At 50.9% G+C, this 26,912-nt stretch overlaps 1 protein-coding gene across 7 annotated transcripts in view; it reads right to left on the minus strand.

Annotated features, from left to right (window-relative positions):
* Tmem184b (transmembrane protein 184B) overlaps positions 1 to 24,967 on the minus strand; it is a 42,887-nt gene extending 17,920 nt beyond the window's left edge. Inside the window, exon 1 of one of the 7 annotated variants that reach the window (XM_006242013.5) lies at positions 24,809 to 24,967. The gene's annotated coding sequence lies outside the window, so the exon portion shown is untranslated. Of the gene's footprint in view, positions 1 to 8,459; positions 8,625 to 17,922; positions 18,024 to 18,354; positions 18,986 to 24,479; positions 24,622 to 24,808 lie in introns of those variants that run through there. The other 6 variants (NM_001173370.1, XM_017594986.3, XM_063263923.1 and 3 more) reach the window with 6 other exon arrangements.
* Positions 24,968 to 26,912: the final 1,945 nt, after the last annotated feature.

The raw sequence follows: 26,912 nt of genomic DNA on the forward strand, positions 1-26,912 counted from the left end.
GACCCAGCTGGGCTATCATGGAGACTTTATGATTCTTCCCAATTTGTACATCTTCAAACTTCAAACTATAGAACCCAGGACTTTACACAGGCCAGGAAAGTACTCTACCTCTGCCCCCTATACAACCCCCCCAAAAATCATCTTCGAACTCAGTGTAGGAATCCTCTTCCCTAAAACCCTGCCCAGACACTTCCCTGACTGTATACTCCAATCCATTTCACATGCCCTAACTATTCTCTAAGGAACACATGGTCCACATTCTGTCCATGAGCCTCTCTTCCTATCCTGCTCAGAGGCAGTGGGTCCACTATTCCCGTCTTTGAATCTCCTGCACCAAGTCCAGCACCCAGGCGATTTATCATACTCAACCTCATTACCGGCTTTCGGCCGCATTTCCAGAGAACATGAGTGAGGTGGCCCCACAACAAGGAACATGGCTGAACTGAGGAAATTTCCAGAGGGAAAGCGAAGCAAAGGGTAGATGATGTCTCTGTGGAAGCGAAGTCTTTCTATTTCTAGATGGAGCAGGGGTCCCATTTGCCATGGAGAAGTGATCCTCCTACAGCCCAGAGAAGAGCTGCTGACAGGTACCCACTGGGTGTTGGCCAACCGGAGCAAGGCTGGGCCAGAGACCGGAGCTACTTTCAAAGCACAAAACTTTCCAGGATCATCAGAATGTGCTCTAGGAGTGTGATGCCCCGGAGTGACAGCTGCAGTGACAGCATTGGGGGGGGGGGGTCTTTGGAAGGTCAGGAGGGTGGGGCCCTCATGAAAGGCATTAGTACCCTGATGTGAGGGCCCTTCCCTGCAACTTGAAGACAAACAAGAGTTGACTATGAACCAGAGGTGGGCCCCACTGGACAGTGTGGTCAGAGCCTGGATCTCAGCTGCCGAGCCTGTAGAACAGGGAGAAACAGGCTGGTTTCCAGCATTCTGTTATAGCAGCCAGGAATCCAACTGTGCCTTCTACCCAGGAATCAGAGCCCTACGAGCCTCACCCTCCTCAGTGCTGCCACCTACTGGCAGAAGTCAGTGCTACCCAGCCATCAGGTGACCTGGAGGACCTGGAGGGCCCAAACCACTGACTGATCCACACTGCACCAGTGCACGCATGGCTGAAAGGGGTAAGAGGGGCCCAGCTTGATCACAGTCCCTTCCAAATCTCAGAGCTGGCATCCAGGCCACAACGTAGTGACATCCCTGTCTTTGTGAGGTCCAGACAACTCACACCTGCCCTATGGTCCAGAAACCGCCCTGCCTGCTGCTATTCCTGGGCACTCCTCCTTGGCTCCCACTAACACCCTGTTCTCCACATCTAGCTGTCAGAACACTGGGACCCAGGCAGAGACCTTGAATTGCTCTCTTCCACAAAAACAATCCCTAACCACCAACTAAAAGACAGATTCCAGACTCAAAAAATGAGGAAGGCATCTAAATTGGGAAACTGAAAAGCAGAGAAGGTGTCTGTGTGTGAGGATTGGTGGCAAGCTCTGGAGAGAGATGCCGTGGCGGCCTAATAACAGCTGCTGTCGGCACGGCTGCCAAGTCGAAAGCTAGCGAGCGCCAGAGACGTTTCTTTAGAAAGGTTTGTGCTATGAATCAACGTCTTTGCCTGTCACCCCAGATTAAAAGGATAAACATGGAGTGGGCAAAGATACCCCTAAATCTCCAGCATTTCCCCCAAATATTATCTTATGTTTGTTTTCTTTTCCCCCATGGCAACTCTGAAGTGATATCATCTACATCGGAACTAGAATAAAGATGTGAAACTTGGCTTTCAGCCCCCTACCAAATGATTTGAAGGTTTCTAGAACATTTTCTCAGACAACAGTTAAAGCAATGCCATCACTCTTAGACATTTGGTCCCTGGTCCCCTTAAAAGCTCCTCCACCCAGACCCAGACCCGAGACCCATGTGGAGGCTGCCGACCACATCTGCAATCCAGTCTGCATCACTCTAAGCTCTGCAGGACTGCTCATAACGTACACAGGGGGTGAGGGGGGAGTAGATCCTGGGACCCACTGCTTACAGTGTGTAGAGGAGAGTTGAGATCCTGGGACGCACTGCTTATAGTGGGTATAGGGGAGGAGAGATACTGCGTCCCACTGTCCCACACCCAAGACAGACAGATGTCCCCCTGGGAGAGAGCACTCCTGGTCCAGATCCCACAGCAAAGAGAGCATTGGCTTGGCTTAGCACCTGGTCCTCAGAGAAGCAAAAGTGACTGTGGTTGGGGGACCTGCAGCTGGTGTAGCACCCTCTAATCCACATGGTCTCTGTGGCTTCCCTTTTAAATATAGTCCATGTTCCTCAAGGTGGGGAGGAGACATACAAGACAAGGCTTGGATTCCAACTGCTCTAGCAGGTTTCAATTCTTTTTTGGGGGTGGGGGTGGTGTTTCACCTGTGTGCAGGTGTGCCTGTGTGTGCCTGCAGTTGTTTTTGAGACAGGATCTCTCACTGGCTTGGGGCTTTCCAATGCAGCTACCTCTTGTTTTTTTTACATGGGTTCTGGGAGCAAACTCCAAACCTCATTCTTGGTGGTTAGCACCTTAACTAAGAGCCATTCCCCCAGCCCATGGTTCCCATTCTTAATTGAGCAACTGTCAAAGTTCTGCTAACGGTATGGCAGACGGTCGTAGGGATACACCAGAGTCACCTCTCTGAGGAACATATCCTGAAACCTCTGGACCTTCATGGACTTGGGAAGATCCGGCCTTGACCTTGAGGAGCCCAGAGCTCCATGCTCCTGCAGCACCACACTGCAATGTGGAGGTCACATCCCACCATGTTATGGACAGGCGGCAGCCTGGGGCGCAGTGTGGTCAGGCATCTAATGGGCAAGGGCTTACCAGCAGCATCTAAAGACGGAGGAGTCTGAACATACTGCAACTCACTTCACGCACACTCAGAAGACGCTGCCAAATGAGTTCTATAGTATTTCAGGGCAACTACGTAAGTGATGAGGGGGTTCTAGTCTACAGAAGTCCCAATGATAAACATGCCATTTTTGGACGCGCAAGATGCTTGGGTAAAGGCACTTGCTGCCAAGCCTGATGACCTGAGTTCAGGTGGAAATTAACCCCTGATATCACCCCCCCACACACACAGAGAGAGAGAGAGAGAGAGAGAGAGAGAGAGAGAGAGAGAGAGAGCGCACATTAAATGAGTTTGGGCGTAACCGTGGGAACCCTGACACCCATCAGCCTGGATAAAGGAGGAGAAACCAGGAGATGGAGGGCAGCATCTTGCAGGACAATACTGAGGCTGGCTGTCCTCTGCTGATCTACAATGACTATTGTTTAAAAGACTCTGGTGTGCATGACATGACTGTGTCCAAATGTAAACAACCACCAATTAGTTTGTTCCTGCTTTGTCCTGTCCAATTTTTATGACTCGGTGTGGACTTGTAGTCAGATAAATATTTGCATTACTTCATGCTAAACCTCAAATAAATGCTTTCTGGGGCTGCTGCTGCCACTGACAGAGTATGACTAGGTGGCCCTGGCTGGTCTCGAACTCTGAGTTCCTCCTGTCACTGCTTCCTGAGTGCTGAGATTAAAGGTGTGTGCCACCATGCCTGATCCTAAATAAATGCTCAGGTGAAAATTTAGTGCAAAGTGGACTGTGGATTTTTTATTTGACACAAGGTCTTAACATGTAGCACAGGCTAGCCTTGGATAAGCAGCAACCCTTCCCTGCCTCAGCCTCTCCAGTGCTAGAATTATATATAGGCATTACCCACCATGTTCACTTGGATTTTAAAATGTATAAATTGCAAGAGTATTTTGCCTGCATGTATGTATGGGTACCACATGTGTACCTGGTACCTTTGGAGGTGAAAAGGGCACAGATCCCCTGAATTAGAATCACAGATGTTTGGCTGTAAGCCACCATATGGATGCTGGAAACCAAACCAAGGTTCTCTGCTAGAGCCATGAGTGCTGGTAACTGCTAAGCCATCTCTCCAGCTCCAGACCCAGGTCTTAATATAAAGTGTAAAACTATAAAAGAGAGGCTGGGTGTGGTAGCACATACCTTTAATCGCAGTGCTCAGGAGGCAGAGGCAAAGGCAGAGGCAGAGGCAGGTGGATCTCTGAGTTTGAGGCCAGCCTGGTCTGCAGAGCCAATTCCAGGACAGCCGGCCCTATACAGAGAAACCCTGTCTCAAAAAACAAAGAAACAAAAACCATAAAAGAGAAAAACCTTTGAAGCTCGGAGGTAGGCAAGACTTAACCACCAGAAGCATTACGCACAGAAGGAAACTTACAAAATTAACTGTATACAAAGTAGAAACATGCAGGGAACCTTCTCAAAAGGCTGGGGCAGAGGAATCTCTTAAACAACCACCACCAAAAAAGAAGCCATTTTGTTTTGTTTCTCTGTGGAGCCCTGGCTGTCTTGCCTCTCTGTAGATGAGGCTGGCCTTGAACTAAGAGATCTGCTTGTCTCTGCCCCTGTGCAGCCGGGTGGTGCGCGTGCCTGGGGCACAGACCTGGGTAATAGCCGGTGTCCTGGCAGAACAGAGCAGTCAAGAGCTCAGCTGTACCATCCAATCTGAAAAGAGACAAGAGGCTTGAAGAGCACTGACTAGGCTGATACGCAGCCAGTGAGCACATCACATCATCAGACAATAGCAAGGAAGATGAAAACCTCAGAGAGGTACCCCCCAGAACTACACAGTGAGAGACGGTGCTGATGCAAATGCTGATGAGAAGGCGGAGAAGCTGAACCTCACACATACACTGTCATGAAGATAAAGCAGATTATCACCAGGCCATTTCTCACACAACCATGCAGCCTGGTGTGGCAACCCAGCCCAGTAGTCTCGGTCCTCAGGAGGCTGGGGCAGGAAGATCGCTTGAGCTTGAGAGTCCATAACCACTGTGCCAGGCAGAATTAACTGTCAACTTGACAAATCTGGAATCACCAGGAAGATGGGATTTAAACCAGGCTGAAGGGGATTATCTTGATTCTGTTAACTGATATGGGAAGACTTGCCCACTCTGGGTGACACCATTCCCTAGGCAGGAGATCTGAATGGTAACAGTAGAGAAAGCAGCTGAAAACAAGCACACATGCACAAGTACACATGTATTCACTGGCTTCTTCTGACTGCTAAAATATTGATCGGCAGCTCCTGATGCCTTGACTTCTTTACCCTGATGGACTATAACCAGGAACTCTGAGCTATAATAAGCCCCTTCTCCCTTAGAAAGCCTGAAATAGCCCAAGTGTCTGTCACCAAATGAAGCTCAAATAAACCTTTATATCCAGACCTTAACACTATTTCTCAGCATTAAAAAAGAGAGTGTCTGCCTGGTCCTGGGATAAACTTTTTTGTTTTCTTTTTTTTTTTTTTTTTCCGGAGCTGGGGACTGAACCCAGGGCCTTGCGCTTGCTAGGCAAGTGCTCTACCACTGAGCTAAATCCCCAACCCTGGGATAAACATCTTTAATCCCAGAGTTTGGGAGGCAGAGACAGGTGGGTTTGAGGTCAGACTGGTCTACAAGGTGAATTCCAGGACAGCCAGAGCTACAGAGCTAAACCCTATCTTGAAAAACAACAGCACCAACACTAGGTGAAAGGAGCCCTCTCTGTTGGGCAGGGCTACTGGAGAGATTCCTAAAACATTCATCTATCACTACTGCCCTCCAGATATGGAAGTTAAGCCCCTACCACTAAAGACACCATACACCGCAAACACAGGGCCCAGAGGTCCTGAGCTGGAACTGGCCCATATGCCTCAAGAACTAGCTTCCATGGAACCCGAAGTCGTTATACACGCTTTCAAAAGAGGACATGGGGGCTGGAGAGATGGCTCAGAGGTTAAGACTGCTCTTCCAGAGGTCCTGAATTCAATTCCTAGCAACCACACGGGGGCTCATAACCATCTGTAACAGGATCTGATGCCCTCTTCTGGCACATAGGTAAACATGCAGATAGAGCACACATACATTAAACAAATAAATATATTTTAAAGATTCGTTTATTGGGGTTGGAGATTTAGCTCAGCGGTAGAGCGCTTGCCTAGCGAGCGCAAGGCCCTGGGTTTGGTCCCCAGCTCCGAAAAAAAGAAAAGAAAAAAAAAAGATTCGTTTATTTTAAGTATGTGAGTACACTGTAGCTGTGTCTTCAGACACACCAGAAGAGAGCACTGGATCCCACTACAGTTGGTTGTGAGCCACCATGTGGTTGCTAGGAATTGAACTCAGGACGTCTGGAAGAGCAGCCAGTGCTCTAAACCACTGAGCCATCTCTGCAGCCCAAACAAATAGATCTTAAAAGAGGGAAGGGAGACGTGACCAACAACAGTCTTACACAGCTATGATGTTCATGAATCACAACAACCAGCATGGCACCATGACCCTAAGGACTCAGTGATGGCATGAATACTGTGGCAGTGCCCAACAGCTTTCTAATTGAACTTAAGACCTGCTCGAAAACAGAGAAATCACACTGTACTGGAAACCTAGCCAAAAGGAGGAAGTATCCATACACACAGCATTGGCTTGCCTCAAGGGCGTTATGCTTAGTTAAAGTAGTCAATCCTGAGTCAGAAACTGAGTCCATTTACAGAGCATTTTCAATATGACAGAGCCAGGGGTTAGGGAATGTGCTGCAGGAGGTGGGTTCCTTCCAGCAACAAGAAATCATGATGGGTCCACAAATGCACATGAGATGAGCCATGCAGAACTACATAGACACATGCCCTCCCACGGGTGACAATACAGAACTGTGTGAGCCTCACAGCCCGGTCCCCATTGTGCTGCCCTCAGGGAACCACTCTGAAATAGTTATAGCCAAGGAGGATGTCACCATGGAAGGAGCCTGCACCTTGTACGCTAGGTCTGAACTTCCTGTGGGTCTCAATTTGTTTCAGAGGACTGGTTTTTGTATTTGGCTTTTTGTTTTCTGCTTTTAGATTTTTAAAATTATATTTTTTTATGTGTATGAGTATTTTGCCTGCATTAGTTAGGTGCACCACACGTGGACCTGGTGCCGTTAGAGGCCACAAGATAGTGTCAGGTGCCCTGAAAGTACAATTATAGATGGTTGTGGGCCCCCAGACGGTTGTGGGTGCTGAGAAATAAACCTAGGTCTTTTGCAAGAGAAACGAGTGCTAACTGCTGAGCCATCTCCATAGCCCAAAATAGATTTTTAAAGTCTACAGCATGTAGAGATGCATATTGGCATGCTATATGGGTAAAAGAAATTAGCATGGTGCTATATCCTGACCTCCATCCCCACTGCCCAAAGTTGGCCTTAAACTCTTGTGTCCTGTATTCAAGGAATCCTCCTGGGCTGGGGGTGAGGCTCAGTTGGTAGAGTGCTTACCTAGCATGCCTGAAGCCCTACGTTCAGCTCTCAGCCTGCACAGAACTGGGCATACATGATGGTAATCCTACCATTTGGGAGGCAGAAGAAAGGGTTCAAGGTCAACTCCTGATACAAAGCCAGTTCAAGGTCAGACTGGGTGATATGAGACTCTGTCTCAAGAGGGAAAAAGAAAATCTCCCTGCGCAGTCTCCCAGAGTGAGCACAGCATCTGGCTGGGTGCTTTTAAGGGAAGAGAGAAAGGTGAGAAAGGTCGGTCATGTAGACAGCTGCAGAAACCCAGGGTAGGGTGAGGAAGAGACGGCTCCTTAACACGGAAGGAGTCTTCCACAATGAAACTTCCGCAATGAAGGCAGAACATCAAAACCTCCACTGAGGCTGAGACCCAGTGACCGAGGAAAGGCCCAAAAGAGAGACTGTCTCCCTACCTTGCAGAAAAGCAATCTGAGTGGTCAAACTGAGCAAGAGGGAAAGTGAGGCTGGCCTCAGTGCTGGGTGCTTCTACCTTAACCACTGAAAAGGAAGGAGCAAACTGTCCCAAGCAGGTTTACACTGCCTGCCGGAGGCAAGCTCCCTAGAACTGCCCTTAAAATGTCCTCAGACACATTTGTGACATTCCTTCACAGGACAGAGCTGTTGTTTGAGAGGCCCTCCCTGTGACAGCACCATCAGAAACATCAAGCAAGGAAGGCTCTATGCAGGGCTTTGTGACCCAAAACAGTATTATCTGGCATCGATTAAAAAAAAATAAATATGGTAGAGCGCTTACCTAGGAAGCGCAAGGCCCTGGGTTCGGTCCCCAGCTCCGAAAAAAAGAACCAAAAAATAAAATAAATAAATAAATAAATAAATAAATAAATAAATAAATAAATAGAGGTTGGGGATTTAGCTCAGTGGTAGAGCGCTTGCCTAGAAAGCACAAGGCCCTGGGTTTGGTCCTCAGCTCCGAAAAAAAGAAAAAAAAATCCTAAGATACTATGAAATAGAATTTTTTAGCTGGTTTAAAAAAAATAAATTCCCAGTGAATCTGAGTGTGTTCTGAATGCCTGTGTTAGAGACTTTGAAGCAAATGCCTCTGTCTGGTTTACAAAAGCATCTGACTGACAGGAAATGGAAACATACCAACTAAATTCTGATGGTTCCTTTGTACAGTCAGCCGCTGAGATGGAACAGTGAGTCTGAGGGAACCAAGGAAGAAGCACTGTCCAGTGATGTGGCCTGCACGAGCGGGCAGGGAGGTTTGTCAGGGAAGGCAGCAACGAAAACTGGGCACAGGAACTCAGAAAGCAGGATCGGGCCTTCCAAATGCTCCCTCCACAGTGCCAAAGCCTGTCTACCCTGAGCACGACAGCCTAGGAAGCCGGAAGGCTTGTGTCATCAATGACTCCGACTTTAAGGCTCATGACATCAGCTTGTCCTCTGACCTCTGTGTGGAATGGATCTTACGACAAAGAGTTACGGGAAGGGTGAGTTTGCAAATACTCTCTAGTACATCAAAACCCACACAGAAAAGCCTGGGTTCACATCCGTGAAATGTGCCATGTGTGTGTACCCTTGTGCACATGGGCAGAGACCAGATATATGAGGCTATCGATCAGGTGTCCTCTATTGCTCTCTGCCTTATTCCCTTGGGACAGGTCCCTCAGTGAACCTGGAGCTCACTGTTTTCTGGCTAGGGTGACAGCAAGCCCTAACAATCTCACCTTACTTATGCTGAGGTGACCGGTATGTACAGTCACATCAGGCCTTTTACATGGGTGCTGGGGAGCCAAACACAGGTCCTTATGATCGCAACAGAAAGGTCTCTACCCACTGTGCTATCATTTTGTTTGTTTTGTTTTTATACCAGGTCTTACCATGTAGACCGGGCTGGTCTGAAACTCAGAGACCCACCTGCCTCTGCCTCCCCAGTGCTGGGATTAAAAGTTTGGGGGTTGGGGATTTGGCTCAGTGGCAGAGCGCTTGCCTAGGAAGCGCAAGGCCCTGGGTTCGGTCCCCAGCTCCGAAAAAAAAGAACCAAAAAAAAAAAAAAAAAAAAAAAGTTTGGCAAGTTTGGGGTTTGTTACTGTTAAAGGTGCATAATCAAACAGTACAGTGAGCCAAGGGCCACTGACACCGTGTCTTTCTGTAGTCTCTGTGCTAACTGCTCCCAGTACAGTCCCTTAGCCCTCTCAGTCCCAGATTTCAGATCACACAAAAAGTAAAGCCAAGCACTTGCTTGGTCCCCCAGTGGCCCAGTGGCTGTAAGTGCTGTCACCCCACCACCCACTGTTCACCTGGCAACTCTGAAGAGGCCAGGTCTCAAGCTGGCGCTTTGTCTCAGACCCTGAGTCGGCTGGTGGAGCTGGAGCCTGAACCTCGCCGAGCTGGACCTGAACACAAGAGCAGGCTTTTATCTTGGGAGCAGAGCAAAGGTGCATACTGTCCTGTTGCCATGGCCTTTGAGCCAATAAGCTTAGCAACCAGGATTGTCCACCCTTTCAAAAGGGTGTAGGGCTAGAAACGGGGCGCAGTGGGTAGAGCTGTTGCTTAGAACAGCACCCTAAGTTCCATCCCTAGTACCATACAGGCCAGACGTGGTGGCTCATGTCTGTAATCCCAGTAGAAGGCTTGGAAGTTTAAGACTAGCGTTGGCTATACCGTGAGCGGAGGCCAGCCGGGGGTGTATAAGACTGTGTCAACAAAATTAAATACGTAATTAAGTAAACAGACTACAGCACTGCACACGGTCTGGCATTCACACAGGGGTCTAGGCAACCCCCAAACCTCCCATGCACAGCACCCCCATAGAGAAAAATGTAGCTCACTTGCCTCGGTAACACCTTTAAAAGTTATAATTAGTCTCACACCAATTCAGGTCAGATTTTGGCTGCAAAATGAGTCTACTGCTGACTAAGGAGGAACCTCTGGGGTTCCTGCAAGATCTGGAGTCTACGTGGTGGAGAAGGGGCACGGCTAGGGAGGCTCTTGAGCACAAGGACTGACTTCTTCTCTAACAATACCCCCCCAAAACCTGAAATCTACTCAGCACCGGCAGGAGTGGGCTCTAGTCTTGACTCCCCGCGGCCTCCTTCCCGGCCTCCGGCCTCCTTCCCAGCCTCCTGCCTGAGCCTGAGCAGCAGAAGCCCTGTCGCCTTACATGTCTGAGTGCTCAGGAGCTCCTCCTCTGCCCTGATCCTCAAGGTAACAAGATCACCAACTCTCACCTCACCAAAAACAGCACCACCACCTTGGGCCCCGCCCACTGGAGCAGAACCTGGCTGGTGCTAGCCACTCAGCACTTAGGCCAGTGTTACTGTTTCCCACATCTCTAGGCCCATGATGCCAGGCATGCAGCAGGGACACGGGAAAAGGCCACTGTGAGTGACTGAGCAAGACGGGGCCTGACCTTGGAGCCACCCAGCACACTCTGTGGGCTCTGTCACCTGGACCCTCCCCACTGCTGACACTTTGCAGTTTGGCTTGAGCAGGAGTGTTCGGCTGGAAGGAGGTAGGGAGAGGGCAGATGATGGAAGCTGGGTCACATCCACTGTCTTCCAGCCTGAGAAGGCCACACCAAGGGGAGCCAAGGACTATTACAGGGTTGGGGGGGGGGGGGCGCGTACAACATGAAGGCGAGTCTAGGAAGACAGATGCTGTCACCAGCTGTCACTCTAGCCAGGGGCTAGTCACTGTGGGAATAAGGAAGTCCCCTGAGTTAGAGACACCAACATAGGGGGACTCATGCCTGCTTTCTCCGTGACAACACTGTGAACTCCTGGAAATCAAAGTTCATGCTTCAGGGCACCTGCTTTGGGGTCTGCAGTGGTCTGTCATTCTCACTTCTGAACTCTGTCCCCACTGCTTATACATGGCCACCTTCTGTCATATCCATGGTTTCTTCTCTCACGGCTATATTGCTATTTGGGTGGAGGACAGCGACGAGGCTAGAATGTGTCTGCTGAACACTGATTTGGGGACAGGGGACACGGCGTGGACAATGGTGTGGAGCCAGCCTGCACCCTCCTGATGTTTCAGAAGGCTGTGCCAAGAAGGCCTCACACAGGAGCAGTTGGACAGGCCACATGTGGCACTTCATGTGAAGTAGATCTTATCTGGTCAGAGCACCCAGACCAAGGAGTATCCTCCCTGGGCAGAGACCCTTCAGGGCCACCATGATACAAGGACAGGGTTCATGCTAAGTCCCAGGCCTGTGGCTAATGGGAAGGAAGGAAGCAAGCTTGGGAAACCCAGTTCTCAAAACAAGGAGTAGGCAATACAATATCCCCTCCACCTTAGGGAACTCAGGAGTCAGGGAACTGAGTGTGACCCAGAAGAGGCCAGAAAGCATAGTCAGAGGGGAGTGGGAAGGAGGGTCTGGAATACATTTCAACCTCACCCTGGGCAATGAGCTGTGTCAAACCCAGGAACCCACACAGTAGACTTCCCCTCCCCCAACACAGGCCACGTCTGCAGCCTACTCTGGGAAGACAGGCCGCTGTCACTCTGTGAGGACAGCCTCCTTACACTGCCTTCCTTCATCATACTGCCTGGTCTTTGAGCCCTGGAGCCACATCACCTACACCTGACTCTGAGCTCTGCCACTCTAGCTGTGTGTCGGAGACAAGTTATGCAACTTCTCTCTGCTTGGCACAAAGGGCACATGGCCACACCCAAGCCAGAGGAGCTTCCAGGAAAAAACAAGACTCAAGTTCCTATGTGCACGCTGCTGTCATTACCATACTGCTCTCATGCTACCGCATCCTCCCATCATAGAGGGGTGTGGTGGGGTGGGGGTGTCACATTCCCACCAGCCTCTGAGCCCAGGCTGGCCCTACTTCTGGTCTCTGATTCTCTTTAAATCTTGTGTGTACACAGTAAGCATGTTTTTATATGATAAATGTGTGTATGATATGTATGTGGGGTATATATGGGGTATTTATGCAATGTGTATGGTGTGTCTATGGTGTATGTATATATGCATATGTGTGTACGTGGTGTGTGTGTGTGAATATGGTATACCCATGCTTAGCATGTGTGTGTAGCATGGTATGTTTGTGTATGCTCTGTGTGTGCGTATATATTACATGTGTGCAAGCAGAGACCAGGAGGGTGTCGGGTATTCCTTTGAGGAAAGGTCTCTCTCTGAACTTGAGTTCATATGCTTGGGTTTGGGCTGGAAGCAGCAAGCCCCAGCAATCCTCCTGGCTCAGACTGTGACCCCCTTCCCCCAGCTCTGAGATGACTTGTGCATGTGAGACTTAAGTCTCACACTAAGTGCTTGTTAAGTAGGTGACAGGATATGAACTCAGGTCCTCATGGTTGTGCTTGCAGAAAGCACTCGCTAACCACCTAGCCCTCCCTCCAGCCTCACTTCATCTCAAACTCCACCCCGCCCCCCCGCCTCCCCCCTGCTTTGAAACAAGGTCTCACTGTAGCTGAAGCCAGCTAAAACTCAGGGTGATCCCCCTGCCTCAGCCTAAGTGTTGGCTTTACAATCAAGAGCCACAATACGCAGGCAGATTTCCATTCATTTCACTTCAGGTCTGAACCCTGCCAGGCTGAGCTGTAGCCATGAGGAGCATGCTCAGGCAGCGGCCACCCTCAGGCCAGGCTGTACTGGCAACAGGTGGGCAAGCGCTTGCTTCTCTGGAATGTGAATGGCCCAGAGGGAATGTTGTTCTTGCTTGTCCTTATCCCCTGGGGGAAGGCCCATTTTTACATGCCTCCTCCACTCCCTCAAAGGGGCTCACTTGAACACTGCATCTGGGCTCCTTTGTTTCTGGGCCTGTAGTCTGGGAATGAGGAGCTCTTCTTAGACCTGGGGTGTGGAAGGACTGAAAGCTCAGCTTGACCAACCTCCAAGCCGCTGCCTTTGTAGGGAAGCTGGCCCACATCAGAGACAGACATCAGCCCACAAGCTGGCCCTTCTCCAGAGGGGATTAGAGGAAAGAGTGGCTGGCCAGCAGCTGGCAGCTTTGCTTGGTGAGCTTTCTGAAAAAGGTCACATGTCTCACGACAGGTCAGAGGTCCACTTCTCCCACAATACTGTTCCCATCAAGACACCACCAGACAGGCCACTGTGGAGGCTCCACAGTCCCCTTCTCCCAGGCCCACATTCCCATCGAAGCCTGAAGCAGAGAGGAAAACTTACACAACCCTGGCCTGTTTGTGCTTGGCGAGTGGGGACATCAGAAGCAGAGGCTGCAACAGGGGGATCCAAGCCCTTCAGTTCCTGGGGATCACTTAACCCTGCCTTGAATTCAGTGATTTTGCTCTGGGTTTCTTTGGGGTTTCGCTGCTGTTTTGTGATTTTTAGGACTGTATGTGTGTGAGTGTTTTGCCTGCATGTTATGTCTGTGTCCCACTTGCATGCCTGGTGCCAACGGAGGTCTGGAGAGGGCAACAGCTTCCCTGGAACTGTTAGGATGGTTCCCAGCTACCATGTGGGTGCTGGAAGTGGAACCTGGGTCCTCTGCAAGATCAACAAGTGCTTTGAACCACTGAGCCATCTCTCCAGCCCTGAATTTAGTGGGGTCTTTTGGTTTGGCCTGTTGGTTTCTCTAAAAAAAAAAAAAAAAAACAGAGTCTAACTATGGAGCCTTCTCTGACCTTGAATTCTCTATGTAGACAAGTCAGGACTGTCTCTGATCTGACTGTCTCTGCCTCCAGAGTGCTGGGATTAAAAGTGTACACCATCATGCCCAGAGTTCAGTGTTTTGGGGTTTAGGCTGAATTCTGGTTACTAGTTCTCATGCACGCCGTGCAGACAGATTCATGTGTGCCTGTGGGGCAGAGGCTTTGGAGCCTCTCTGATGAGTTAATATCCCGGCTAGCACTGAGAACATGGCTGCAGAATCCTGAATCCCAGCCTCCTCACTACCTTCTGGGAGCAGGCTTTCTTTCTTTTTTTTTTTTAAATATATTTATTTATTTTATGTATATGAGTACACTGTAGCTTCAGACACACCAGAAGAGGGCCTCGGATCCATTACAGATGGTTGTGAGCCACCATGTGGTTGCTGGGATTTGAACTCAGGACCTCTGGAAGAGCAGCCAGTGTTCTTTAACTGCTGAGCCATCTCTCCAGTCCCCGGGAGCAAGCTTTCTAAACAAAGACTACTGCAGGTGCCTTTCCCTGGGGTGTCAGCACAAGACTCTGTGCAGGGTCACTAGATAGCCAACCCCAGACAACAAATTCCATTCACAAGTACATAGTGAGCAGGCGGTCCATCCTGGTGAACGTACACAAGAGTGTGCAAGGGCCTCAAGACAAGAGCAGAAGAGGCCACAGCACAGATGCCTGTCCACACAGGGAGGGCTACACAATGTCATAAGCAGCCAGTAGACACCTCTACAGCAGTGAAAGAGAACAAAGGACTATTCTACAAAGCTAGATGGCCTCCCTGACACGAAGGGGAGAAGCCAGGCACCACAGAGACCAGAGGGGCCATGCATCAGATGCTCAAACCAGGCAGAATGAATCCCAGGTGCTGAGCTGTGAGCATCCTTACCTGGGAGGGTAAGTGACCACAAGGAGTCCCAGGGAAGTCAGGTACCTGGGACACAATGCAGGAAGTCCCAAGTGACAGCAGCAGGGACAGCGATGGCTGTGGGAAGGGCAGAGGGCAGCATAGAGCAAGACACTGAACTGATGCCTGGAGCTGCTTTAAAGGGCAGCAGCCAAGGAGCTGGGTGAGCACAGGCGAGGAGGTGGGGCATTAGGAACGCCAACAGTGCAAAACCCAGCTTCTCCAGTAAGCATGGATCAAGAGCCACCACAGAGGGAGGGGTCTGGGACAGCCAGGGCTTTAGCTGCCCATGGGGAAAGCCCTCAATGTTTCAGAGGAAGCACACTGACCACAGCAGGGATTTAAAAGTGCCAAAGCCAGCCAACAGCAGCGGAAGAGCTAGAGGTCCTAAAGAACCCCAACCCTGCCCAGACCCTTCTGTGAAAACCAGGGGTATGTTTTCACTGGATGGGGTCAGGGCCTAAAGTGAGGCTGGCTGCCTGTGAAGGGTGGCCTGACCTTCCTACACTGGGCAAGCAGGGAGTTCGTTTAAACCCGTGTGATTTTCTTCAAGGATGTAACATTCACGTTTCAGCCATCAGAAGCAGCCTGGTAACATTCAGGAAGCTGAGGTCGGAAGATCACTGAACCTAGGAGTTTGGAGGCCAGTTTGGGAACCCCTGTTCTTTTTGCAGGCAGAATGAGGCACATCAGCAAGCAGTGGCCAGCGCCAGTGCCCTCCACCCCAGAGGTGTCACAGTCCTGGCTTCCTGGGACTGCCTAGGGACCATCTACACACAGGAGCACTTCCCTCACTCCACAGAGGGCTTCTGGGTGTGGCACCTTCTACCTGCTGCTTTCATTCAGCCACTTGTCTACAACAGCCCCGAACCCTCCATTGCCTCTGCCGTGACTGCACAATGGTGCACAGGCTGTAATTTCCCTGGGTCTCCCTGTACAGAGACAATGAGGCTGAGTCCAGGCCTTGGATATTTCAAAGCAGCAGCAATGCCCGGATGTATGTGTAACCGGTCACTCTGCTCAGAGTGACACGTCTGCAGGCCAATCCCTCTCGCAGCTTCCAGGGGTTCGGAATTGTACGTTCAGACAAGTCAAGCAGAGGTGGCATACACTCAAGTTGTTCACCTAGGAAATGAACTTAGTGTTGGCAATGACACTTGAGGTAGGGGCAGAAATGGCAGAGAAAAGCTGAGTTTTCAACAAACCCGGCTCTGGGTGAGAAGATAATAATAGACCCAGATCAGACCCAACTCACTCAATGTCCTGCCTATGAACTTGTTCCCCTTACTTATACATATGGGGAGACTCGGGGATGGGGTGCAGCTCAATAGGCGAGCCCATGTCTAGGAACACACATGCCCCAGGGTCTCTCCCCAGCTTGGCCACAGGAAAAATGAAAAGACTAGACCTAGGTTGTCAGCCCTTCCCAGCTCCAGCTCGGATGCCCTGATGGACATAAATGGGTCACCAAGATACCTCGCTCTAGGGGTTGGGGATTTAGCTCAGTGGTAGAGCGCTTGCCTAGGAAGCGCAAGGCCCTGGGTTCGGTCCTCAGCTCCGAAAAAAAAAAAGAACCAAAAAAAAAAAAAAAAAAAAAAGATACCTCGCTCTAACTGACGTCCTTGACTGAAGGCACCAGTATAAAGGGGGGTATCTGGTAGGCCTGGGAGGGAAGAGTGTGACAGAGAACCGAGGGTCTCTAGCTGCCAGTCTAGCCTTCCCACAGGAAAGAAAAGACCTCACATCACACTCTGACAGAGCTGTGGGGACATCACAGCTATGCAAACACTCACGTTACATGACATCCACCGTCTCTGCTCCTGGTCCATCACTAACGTTACATAACTCATGTGCCCAACAGCCATCCTATCTAAGCACCACCCTGTAGCCAGCCAGTCCTGAAGGATGGGGGCTGCTTCAGGCAGGAATCAAGTGTCCTCCCTGAGAATGAGGGTGGCTGAGGACATGTAACCAGCCGGACAGGGCTCCCTCCTCTTCCCCAAATCAAGCCCAGCCACTAGAAAGTGTGGGTGAAAGGAAAGGCCTCCTGGCCCCAGCTGAGTGGGAGAGATCTCTGCGAGAGGGACCCAGACAGTCCACACTCGGGCTCTGCTCCCACAGAGACGTCTGGGGACTTTAAAATATCAAGTCCCGTTAACTGCACCAGAGCAACTGCTTCACGAAGCAACGATTCATCCTTAGCAAGCCCAGAATGTCACGTTCCTGCAGCCTTAAACCCCTTTGGAACACTCACACATCATACAATGTCTTCTGGATGTGAGGCAGGACCCCAAACCACTCAAGATGACTCACTCTACCTCAGGGCTATGTCCCTGGCCTCTGTGAGCATTCCACGTGGACCCACTATCTGAAAGTCCTCCCTTCTCTCCAACTACCATGAACCGCATCCATACAGTTTTGGCTTGACTGCCTGTCAGCCCACCCCAGGCAAGAGCCACACACATCAACCAGTAGCTTCCTTACAGTTTCCCACCTCTGGCCACCTGGTATGCCAGGCTTTCCAAGGGGCGGTAGTCTCTCTCAGGAAGAGCAACACTGGTGGGCACTCAGGCCAGGGAGAGCCTGCTTTCTTCTGAGGCCCATAGGCAATTTACCCTCTGAGTCCCTGCCTCCCATCTAGAGAATTCTCAGGGCCAAGGGAAGTGTAGCCTGCAAAGCCCTACACAGCTCATAGAGAGGACGGCATTATTACACGGCAATGTTAATAATATAAAAACGACCACACGTTTTTGCCAACACTCAGCACTGTGCAGTGTAGACACTTACACTGAGTCCTGTGGGATCCCCCTCACTGCTCACAAGATGAACAGAGATGGAGGCCAGAGGCTACGGCAGCTACAGCAGTGCCTTCAGAGCTTTTCTAAAAATGGCCATGGGTCCTGGAGAACAGCTGCGTTCTGCAGAGTGGAGGTCCTCTGCCATTTGCCACGGGACACAGTCTCTCTTGATGTAGCATGTCCAAGGGGGAGTTCATCAGAAGAGAGATGTATGTCCCTCAGGGTGGGGAGGCTGTGTGACCTGAAAATCCCTTTTGGGGTGACAAATGTAATTACCTCAGGAGGAATGGGGAGAGAGGGGAACAGCCATCTTGGGATGGACCATGATAGTCTCAGCAAGAGAAACATTCTTCACAAGATCCCTGCTCAGACTTCAGGCTGTGAAAGAAACAAGGGGTGCATGTACGGCTTTCTTCACAACCATGTGACCTGCCAACCTGGCCCTCACCCTAGTGACCAGCCTTTTTGTCCTGGGAACCCACCCAGCACAGGAAGGCGAGCAGATGCCCACTGTGAGCTTAGAAACAGCAAGTGGCTTGCCCAAGGCCATCACTCCAGTTTTGCTGCAGCCAGGATAGAGGCAGGGGACCGAATTCCTCCCACTGAACTTCAAGCAAAGCTCGAAGTCATTGTTCTTCACCTGTGGCCAACCTAGGCAAATACCCATGACCCATGCTCAGAAAACAGTGAGACAGAGTAAGCTCCTACCGAGAATGAACATCAAACTCAACGGCAAAGCCTTCTTCTGCGGGGAAGTGTGGAGAAGTTGAAATGGAGTCCGGTGTAGCCCAGGGTGTCTTGAATCAACAGAAGCCGCTCCACTAGCACTGGCAGCACACAGGCTACAGCCCAGACTATTCTCATGCAGAGCTTCTCACAGTTAGTGTCGGCCCTTCATGTGGGACTCCAACACACAGGAGAGCCGGAAGTGACTCTGCTCAGGCACAAAGGCTTTCTGGGTGGGATCTTCCCCTCTGGTTTCCAACTCAGAGAAGGAAAAGGAGGTGTCTGCTAGGCTTCCTGCCTTCACTGGAGTCGGAGACTTCTCTCACCCCCTGCAGGCAGACACTGGGCACTGCTGGCCTCCAGTGACACAACCTCAGTCTTAACAGACCATCCTGTTCTAAGTTGAGCATGGGAGTACACACCAGCACTCAAATGTTAAAGGGAGGAAGATCAGGAGCTCTGAGCCAGCCTGGACTACATGACGCCTTGCCTCGAGCAAACCTCAAATCCCAGTACTTGGGAGGCAGAGACAGGCAGATCCGAGGCCAGCCTAGTCGACGTAAAGAGTTCTGGGCCAGCCAGGGATATACAAGGAGACCTTGTCTAAAATAAATAAATAAAACTGTCGAATAAATGAAAACTAAATTGCTGGACATGGTGCCACATGCCCTTAATCCCAGCACCCTGGAGGCAGAGACAGATTATCTCTGTGAGTTCAAGCCTAGCCTGATCTACACGATGCATTCTGGGATAGGCAGGACTATGCAAAGAGACCCGACCTCAAAAATAAATAAATAAATAAATAAATAAATAAATAAATAAATAGATAGATAAATAAATAAATAAATCAAGGAGCAAACAGGACAGCCCTATTCTGGTCGCCACGGAGGGGCCATCACATTTCAAGGATAATGTCCGCTTCATCCTGAGCGGCAGTGCATTAGCCATCCATCTGCCCACTGGAAATTCTCCACACTGCACTCAGTGCAGGCTTCAAGACAGACAGACAGTGGGGCGCTGCTGACTGAAGGCAGGGGGATTCCAGTGTGTATGCTGATGTCCAGCCACAGCTTGGGCCACGCGATCACAGCAGCATCTAGGAATGTGAGCAAATGCTCCCATGATTGCTCAGGCTAAATCCAGCTCTTGAGTATCCCCTGCATGCGGCTTTCTCCTCTCTGGGCCTTTGAAGAGCAGAGTTCCAGGAATGGCTGTTGAGAATACTGATGGCTGGGGGCTGGAGAGATGGCTCAGTGGTTGAGAGTACTGGCTGCTCTTGCAGAGGACCCGGGTTTAATTCCCAACAGCCGCAGCTCACGAGTATCTATAACTCCAGTTGCAGGGGATCCAACATCCTCTTCTGGGTATGCTGGACATGTGCACGCACGGGGCAAACACTCATACATACAAAATAAAAGTCAATAAATCTTGAATCTGGCCTCCAAGAGGCAGAAGTCACGTTCAGTGAACATGAATGACAGTCTTGCTAGGGACCGGTTTGTACGGCCGCGATTGTCTGTAGGGCTGCGTGGTTGGTTTTGTGACGTCGATTCACGTCACTGTGTAAGCCCGCGCCTCTGCCTGAAACCCACTTTCTCCACCTTTCCACATGGTGGCGTGGTAACTGTCACTGCCCTCAGAAAAGCGCCTGCCCAGGTAACAAGGACCCCTCAAAGCATCCCTGACAACTGTAATTGTCCTGCGGTTGGTGTCTCTCTCTCTAGATGGATGCAGCTCCCCACATTACGCCTGACGGACTGGACTCCTGAAGAAATTGAACAGGAAAGAGAGCTTGGGCCACACAAGCCTGAGGACCTGAGTTCGATTCCCAGCATCTGTGTGAAAGGCTTGGCGTGCTAATGCACGCTTATATTCCAGACTGGAGAGGCAGAGACAGACAAGTCTCTGGGGCTCCCTGCCAGCCTACCTAGCCTGAGAGTCCCAGGTCCTAGGGAGAGACATTGTTGTAAAAAACAAGGTGGATGAAGAACAAAACACTCGAGCTCCATTCCGCACACTGTGCGCTAACCAGAACGCTGGGTCGCCATAGCCCTGTAATGTCTATGCGGCTGGTACTTGCATTCTACAGATGAGGCAAACTGCAGCTTCTGTCCTTCCCCAGGCTGGCCTCAAACCCATCCTCCTGCCTCAACCTCCAAAGTAAAAGGATTACCTAATGTGCAACAATACCACCACCTTGATTTTATCTATTCATTTATTACTTTATTGTTTGAGACAAAAGCCTCACAATGCAGCCTGGCTGTCCTGGAACTCACTATGTAGACCAGGCTAGCCTAGAACTCACAAAGATCCATCTGCTTCTGTCTCCAGAGTACTGGGATTAAAGGCACGAGCCACCATGCCTGGCTACCTTAATTTTAAGAACCATGAATTATACCTGTTAAGCAACCCGTCCAAGGACACGGTGCTAATAAAGCAAGGATTTGACCCACAATTCCTAATTCTCTTTCCAGGTCACGGGAACTGCTTAGCTCATTAACCTCCTCTCTCCTGCTCCCTCCCACAATTCAATGTGTCTGCAAAGCCTCTAACTTTAAACTTTAGTTATTATTACTATTATTAGTCTGTGCGTGTGTACATACATACACACACACACGCACACACACACACGCGCACACACACACACACACACACACACACACACACACACACACACGTATGCTACAGCGCACATGTGGATGTCAGAGGACAACTTTCAGGAGCTGGTTCTCTCCTTCCACCACAGGCTCTGGGGATCAAAGCTGGGTCATCAGCCTTGTACAGAAAGCGCTTTACTCACTGAGCCATCTCCCTGGCCCAGATTCCTGAACCCTCAACTGCCTACACTCAGGCACCCACTGGGCTTCCTCCCTCAACTCTCATGTTCACTGCCTACAGCCCATCAGCCCCCACCTCCTGGAATAGCTGTGTTCTGCAGGATTCTGCAAGATCCCCTCTAGAGACACGAAATCTCACAGCCTCTGTCCAGAGACGGGATGACTGCAATTCCTCATACAGGAAGGACCAGCACTGCATCAAATGCAGCCACCCCGGCACCTGGCAAAGTAGAGCAAGAAGCCTTCATGGAGCTCAAAGGAAGACACAGCCGTTATGCCCAGCTTGCCTGGCTCCAATACTGACTCCATCCCCTGCTCCTTCTGCCCGTGTTCACAGACCTGAGGGGTCCATGTATGAACGGTGGGTGACTGACCGCCCCTCCCAAGGTGACAAGAGAAGCTAAGAACCCAGGAGATCTGGGAAAATCAGAGGTTTGATCCTTAAGAAAGCAAGTTCAGGGCTGGCACCTGATAAACTGGGCAGGCAGTACATGCCTATAATCCTAGGCATTGTGAGATAAAGGGAGGGTCAGAAGTTCAAGGTCATCTTCAGCCACATAGTACATTCAAGTACTGCCTAGAATACCGGGAGACCCTGTCACCAATTTAAAACAAAACAAAACAAAACAAAACAGGTTTAGTTCAGTGGAGCCGAAAGACAAAGATGAGGCCAGCAGGAGAGCAGAGCCTAGAGCACAGTGACCTTCAGCCCAGAAGGTTAACAAAGGAAAAACAGAGCTGAGACTAAAGAGACGCCAGGCTCCAAAGGGGCAGCAAACAGGAAGGAGGGAGGTCATCTTGGAGTTATGGTCCAGAATGAAGGAAGCAAGACGCAGGGTGAAGATGCACAACACCACTTCCTCTCAAACTTTCAAAGGCTTTTTTGTTGACCACATGGGGATCAAATCAAAACCCTCTGAGAGGGAGACACTGCAGGACTCTGTGTCTGCTTGGGGCTCCTGTTACGTGGAACCCTCCTCTCCTCCTCGTTACTGCACCTCTAACTTCAGGACCAGGAAGGCACTGAGCACACCTCAGGTCAGAAGGGAAGAACAAGGCTTGGAGAGCCGACCAACTGACCTGTGATGAGACCGGTTGGCAGCCCCACCTCATGGACGGAGGATGATGGAATGGGACTCATGAAAGCACTTTGAACTGTGCCTACACACGGTAAGTGTTCAAGAAACGAGCTGCTGTTCCTATTGTCCTCTGGGTCCCTTCAGAGCCCTCTCCCCACCCCAAGTAGAACACTGCCTCAAATGTATTAGTTATGTACTGGGCTACCTCAGCCAACCACAGCCTTTGACAGGGGACAACCCAGGTCTCTGGCCTCTCTTACCTGATGGCCAGCAAATTCAGGGCACACAGGAAATATTCAGGAAGTACCTGCTGCCCCCCAAAGCCTCAGCCAAGGTCCTGGGGCAGACCCCACACCAAACTCTGAGCCTAGCTCCAGGCTTCCCAACACTCACACCAAATCCCCAGTCTCATTCGCTGCTACTCACTTTCAAAACAATAAAAGCCTGGGCCCTGCCTTGCCTAGCAGTTTCTACTCCAGGGAACATGCTGAGAGAAATGCCACAGTGGGGACTGGAAATAGCACTGAGCCCCTCTTGGGGAGAGGCCTGGGCAGGCCAGCTGGCAAACAGGAGCAAAACCTCAAAGGCAGAGAGTGCTAGAGGGCTGAGGACATGGCTCGGTGGCACAGTGCCTCCTGAGTGCCTCAGGTCCTGACCAAGTGCACACGACCAAAACAGAGGAAAGAATGGGAGAAAGCAGACTGCAGACAGGAGGCCAGGGCCACAGAACTAGGACAAGCTGGTCACTGACGCCCTCCCACACAGAAGCTCTTCTCTCCTTCTTAGTACAACCCCATCACCCTGGGAGCAACTTACCAGTCATCCCCCAGGACTGCACAAGGACGCCCAGGTCACATAAGGATCTTAGGGGAGTATTTAGAGCCTCACCACCGACACTGGCCAATGGGGTCACAATCTATATTCACCTCCCCGGCAGACTGGGAGCCTATAGAAGCAGGTACTAGATCCTGTTCCTCCGTGTTCTACATCAGGAACATCAGGGAGAGAAATGGGCCAGCAGGGACTGGAGGCAGCCCTGAGCACACAGTAGATTCTCAGTACGTTACAAGGCAATTTGGCATACGTAGGGATGAAGGACTCTACTAGAGCCTACTAGTACCACACCGACAAGTGAGTCACTAATCTCCATCCCACCCCACCCACCTTGACCTGCTGCCTCAGTTTCCTCTCCCGTAACCATGCATGATAATTTAGTCATACAACTGCTGTGAGAACAAACTGGGATAACATGGATAGCAAAAAGCCTATGAGGAATGTCAGTCGCCAAACTTTGGCTCAACTATCCCTCTGTACTGAAGTCTTGTTTTGTTTTGTTTTTTTTCCTGGCCTGTTCCCCCCTCCCATCTCCCCAGCACTGAATCCACCTCTGTACGCCTCTGCCTTTGTCTTGTGTTTCTGGAATCCCTGTACTTATTTCCAATTCTGATTCTGCCCAAGCCCCTGAGGGCTCCTGGATGCCTAGATCCTCACATCTATGTGCATGTGGGGGCACCAGCCTGGCTTCTGGGGCTCCCCCACCCTAGGGTTCCAACTTAGGCACAGAACAGAACTCTCAAGATATTCAGCTGTACAGAGCCCAAGGGCCCACCAAACTTGTTGACACGGAGGGATGCTGCAAACAGCCCGTCAAGAAAGCCAGACCTCTGAGACCTGCACCGTGTGTGTGTGTGTGTGTGTGTGTGTGTGTGTGTGTGTGTGTGTGTGTGTGTGTGTGTTGGCTGGGTCTGAAGCACTAGCCTCCAGGGCACAGATTGCTACTTCTCTCCTTACACAAAGCACCTGGCATCCGGATGAATAATACATGGACCTTCACCTCACACACAGGTATCAGGCAGGACGACACCTGCTTTGCCCCACCAAGACCTCCAAGGGAAGGATGGATGCGATGTCTTGCCTCATACAGTCCTCCAGAAAGGATACAAACTAAAACTCCGAGCCCATTCCCCAGACTCCTTTGCTTTGCCACTGCCTGGAGCTCCCTAGCCCTGAAGTCCTAGTCAAGCAAGGTGTCCAAGGGCGTGCCCCGGAAAACAGGCACAACACACCCAAACAATCTCTAGGGTTCCTTTGAGCATCCAACATCCTGGGGGCCCCGGATTCCAATCTGTCCCCCTCCAAATCTACTGACTTGTGTGCAAAACGCGCGCACACCCCCCATTTACGCATGTACCGCCTCAAGGGCCGACCACCCGGCCAGGTCAAAGCCACTGCACTGGGGACCGACGCCTCTCCGCTCCGTTCAGTCCTGCCAGGATGCAGCACATCCACCGCGACGCGCACAGTCCCATCGGTAAGAGGCTGGGCCCCGCGCCGCCCACCCCGGCTCCCCCACGAGCAGGTCGGGTTACACTCAGGGCCCCGCCACGCTGGCGAAGCGGGCACACCCACGGGCTGCTCGGGGGGCCTCTAAGTCCCTTCCTCCCTGCGGGAAGTCCCCAGCTGGGGTTCTCCCCAAAGTGCAATCCCCGCCCGGCCCCGCGCATCCCTCCGCCCGGGTACCTCAGGAGCCCATGGCGCTGGAGTCTGCAGGCGGAGCAGGCGGCGCCGCAGCCCGGTTTCTCAGCCGCCGCTGGCGCGTCCCGAGCCCCGCCGAGTACCGCCGCGACGCGCCTGCGCACTCGGAACGCCGCTGGCGGGGGCGGGGCCGGAGCGCGCAGCTGAGGTCACTCGCTGAGCCTTAAAGGGACCGCGCACTAAGAAGCACCACGCTCAAATCTCCAGCCAGGAGGATGGTGCTGTCCTCTCGCAACTCGCAAAGGCACCGTGAGAGACCCAAGGCCCAGATTCCCGAGTCCCATCCACTACAGTCCTGGGATGCAGACAAACTGTCCCAGACATTCGCGGGCTAGCTAGAGTTTCGATTCTCTGAAAGCCTTGTGTGCGTCAACTCTGAAGGTGAAACGAGATCCAGTTGTCCTTTGAGATAGGGAGGGTGAGTGTGAGGCTATGGAACGGACTTCCACGGAGCGTTTTGTGTAGTTGTACAAAATGAATCTGATCCGGTGGAGCTGCCCCGCCTCGTTCCTGGCTGCCTAACTAACCGATTCTGGAGGTGTCATTCCAGCCCCTATCCCATTTTGATTTGTGAGGTCCCCACGTCTTACCCAGATGACTGAAATGCGTAATATGCAACCAAGTTTATTTTTATCTCCAGCTCCAACTGTCTGCCGACGCTTCTTAGCGGGCTCAGCTGCTTCCCCTTCCACACACGTTTCTTCACAGCATTCCCCAATCCTGCTTCCAGTCTCCAAGTCAGAAGGTCTGGAATCATCCTTGAGTGCTCCCCCTCGTCCCATCAGCGTGGACAGGACATCCTGCATCCCTAGACTCTAACCTCCACCCTACCATACTGCTGCCATGTGGTCCAGGCTCTGCCCAGGTGCTTTGGACATCCACTAAGACAGCACCAATTTTCCAACCTTGTCCTCTGCAGGTGTTTGTGTCGATGTGAGAATCAGGGATTCCTTAAAAATCTAGGTCAGTGGAGGAATGCTTACTAAGCATTCACCAGACCCTTCTTTTGATTCTTTGCACCAGAATAAAGAAACCCATCCAAAATATAGCACTTCGCTCAAAACTGCAACTAGTTCCCCATGTCATGAAGTGGAGCCAACGACTGCAGATCTCTGCACAGCCTTGATCAGCATCTCCCTCGGCAGGCATGCCTCAGCCCGTCTCCCCCTTTTCCTGGACACTGGCCTCTTGCTTTCTCTATAGCCAGGTGTAGGCATTCAGCTTCCATGCCTTTGCACCTGATGTCCCCTCTGCCGTGGTTACAGTTTTTCAGGCACCTTTGAAGGTGTCTTCAAAGGTTTGCTCTGCTGGTTTTTCTAGGGAAGCTGAAGAGGCAGGACTGTTCTGAGACAAATATCTCCTACCAGAGTAAGACTGCTGAGCCCCTCACATGCAGTCCATATTCAATAGCTCACTGTGCCCTGTCCTCCCAATAAAATTGAATTTCTAACATGCGTCGATCATTTTCCTATCTTCTCATTCATCTTCCAGGAGAACCCGAGTTCCAGAAAGACTGTTGCATTAACTTTGTCTGGGGAGATATATACCCCAAGTAGGAAGGCACCCAAACAGATCAAAGATTCTACTCAACTCTCCCTCCATGAATCTGTGAGTTTTGGGGGCTTTCTATGGCAAAATGGGGGAGGGATTACTGGCAGCTGTGATGTGTAACTCTCCCCAACCCGCAGTTGAATGGCCTTTGGGAATTAGAGTTCTTGGGAGGTAGAAAATTATAGAAGGGGGAGCCATTCCCATGAAGCTGTGGAGAGGTATTACCCATGCCGGACTGGGACTCTTTTCTTTTTTCATGTTGCTTTTTAAATACTAAGCAATCGTTCCCTCTTGCTCCTATAAGCAGCTGTAATAGACACATTGAACATTCATTCACCAAGCCAGATTGGGTAGGATCATTCCTTTTTTCTGTGGCTTAGTCCCTTACCTGGGATGAGCAGATGCTTGTTTGCATCTCCCCAGGAAAAGTGAATGCAGCAAGATCAGAGATGTCTGATGGTTTTTTTGTTTTCTAATGAAAGCACCTGAGTACTCTGCACCCGGGTTGGCATGGCAAGCATGTACGGAAAGTGTCTGT

Source organism: Rattus norvegicus, chromosome 7 (genome assembly GCF_036323735.1).
Source record: "Rattus norvegicus strain BN/NHsdMcwi chromosome 7, GRCr8, whole genome shotgun sequence".
In the NCBI taxonomy this organism is placed as follows: domain Eukaryota; kingdom Metazoa; phylum Chordata; class Mammalia; order Rodentia; family Muridae; genus Rattus; species Rattus norvegicus.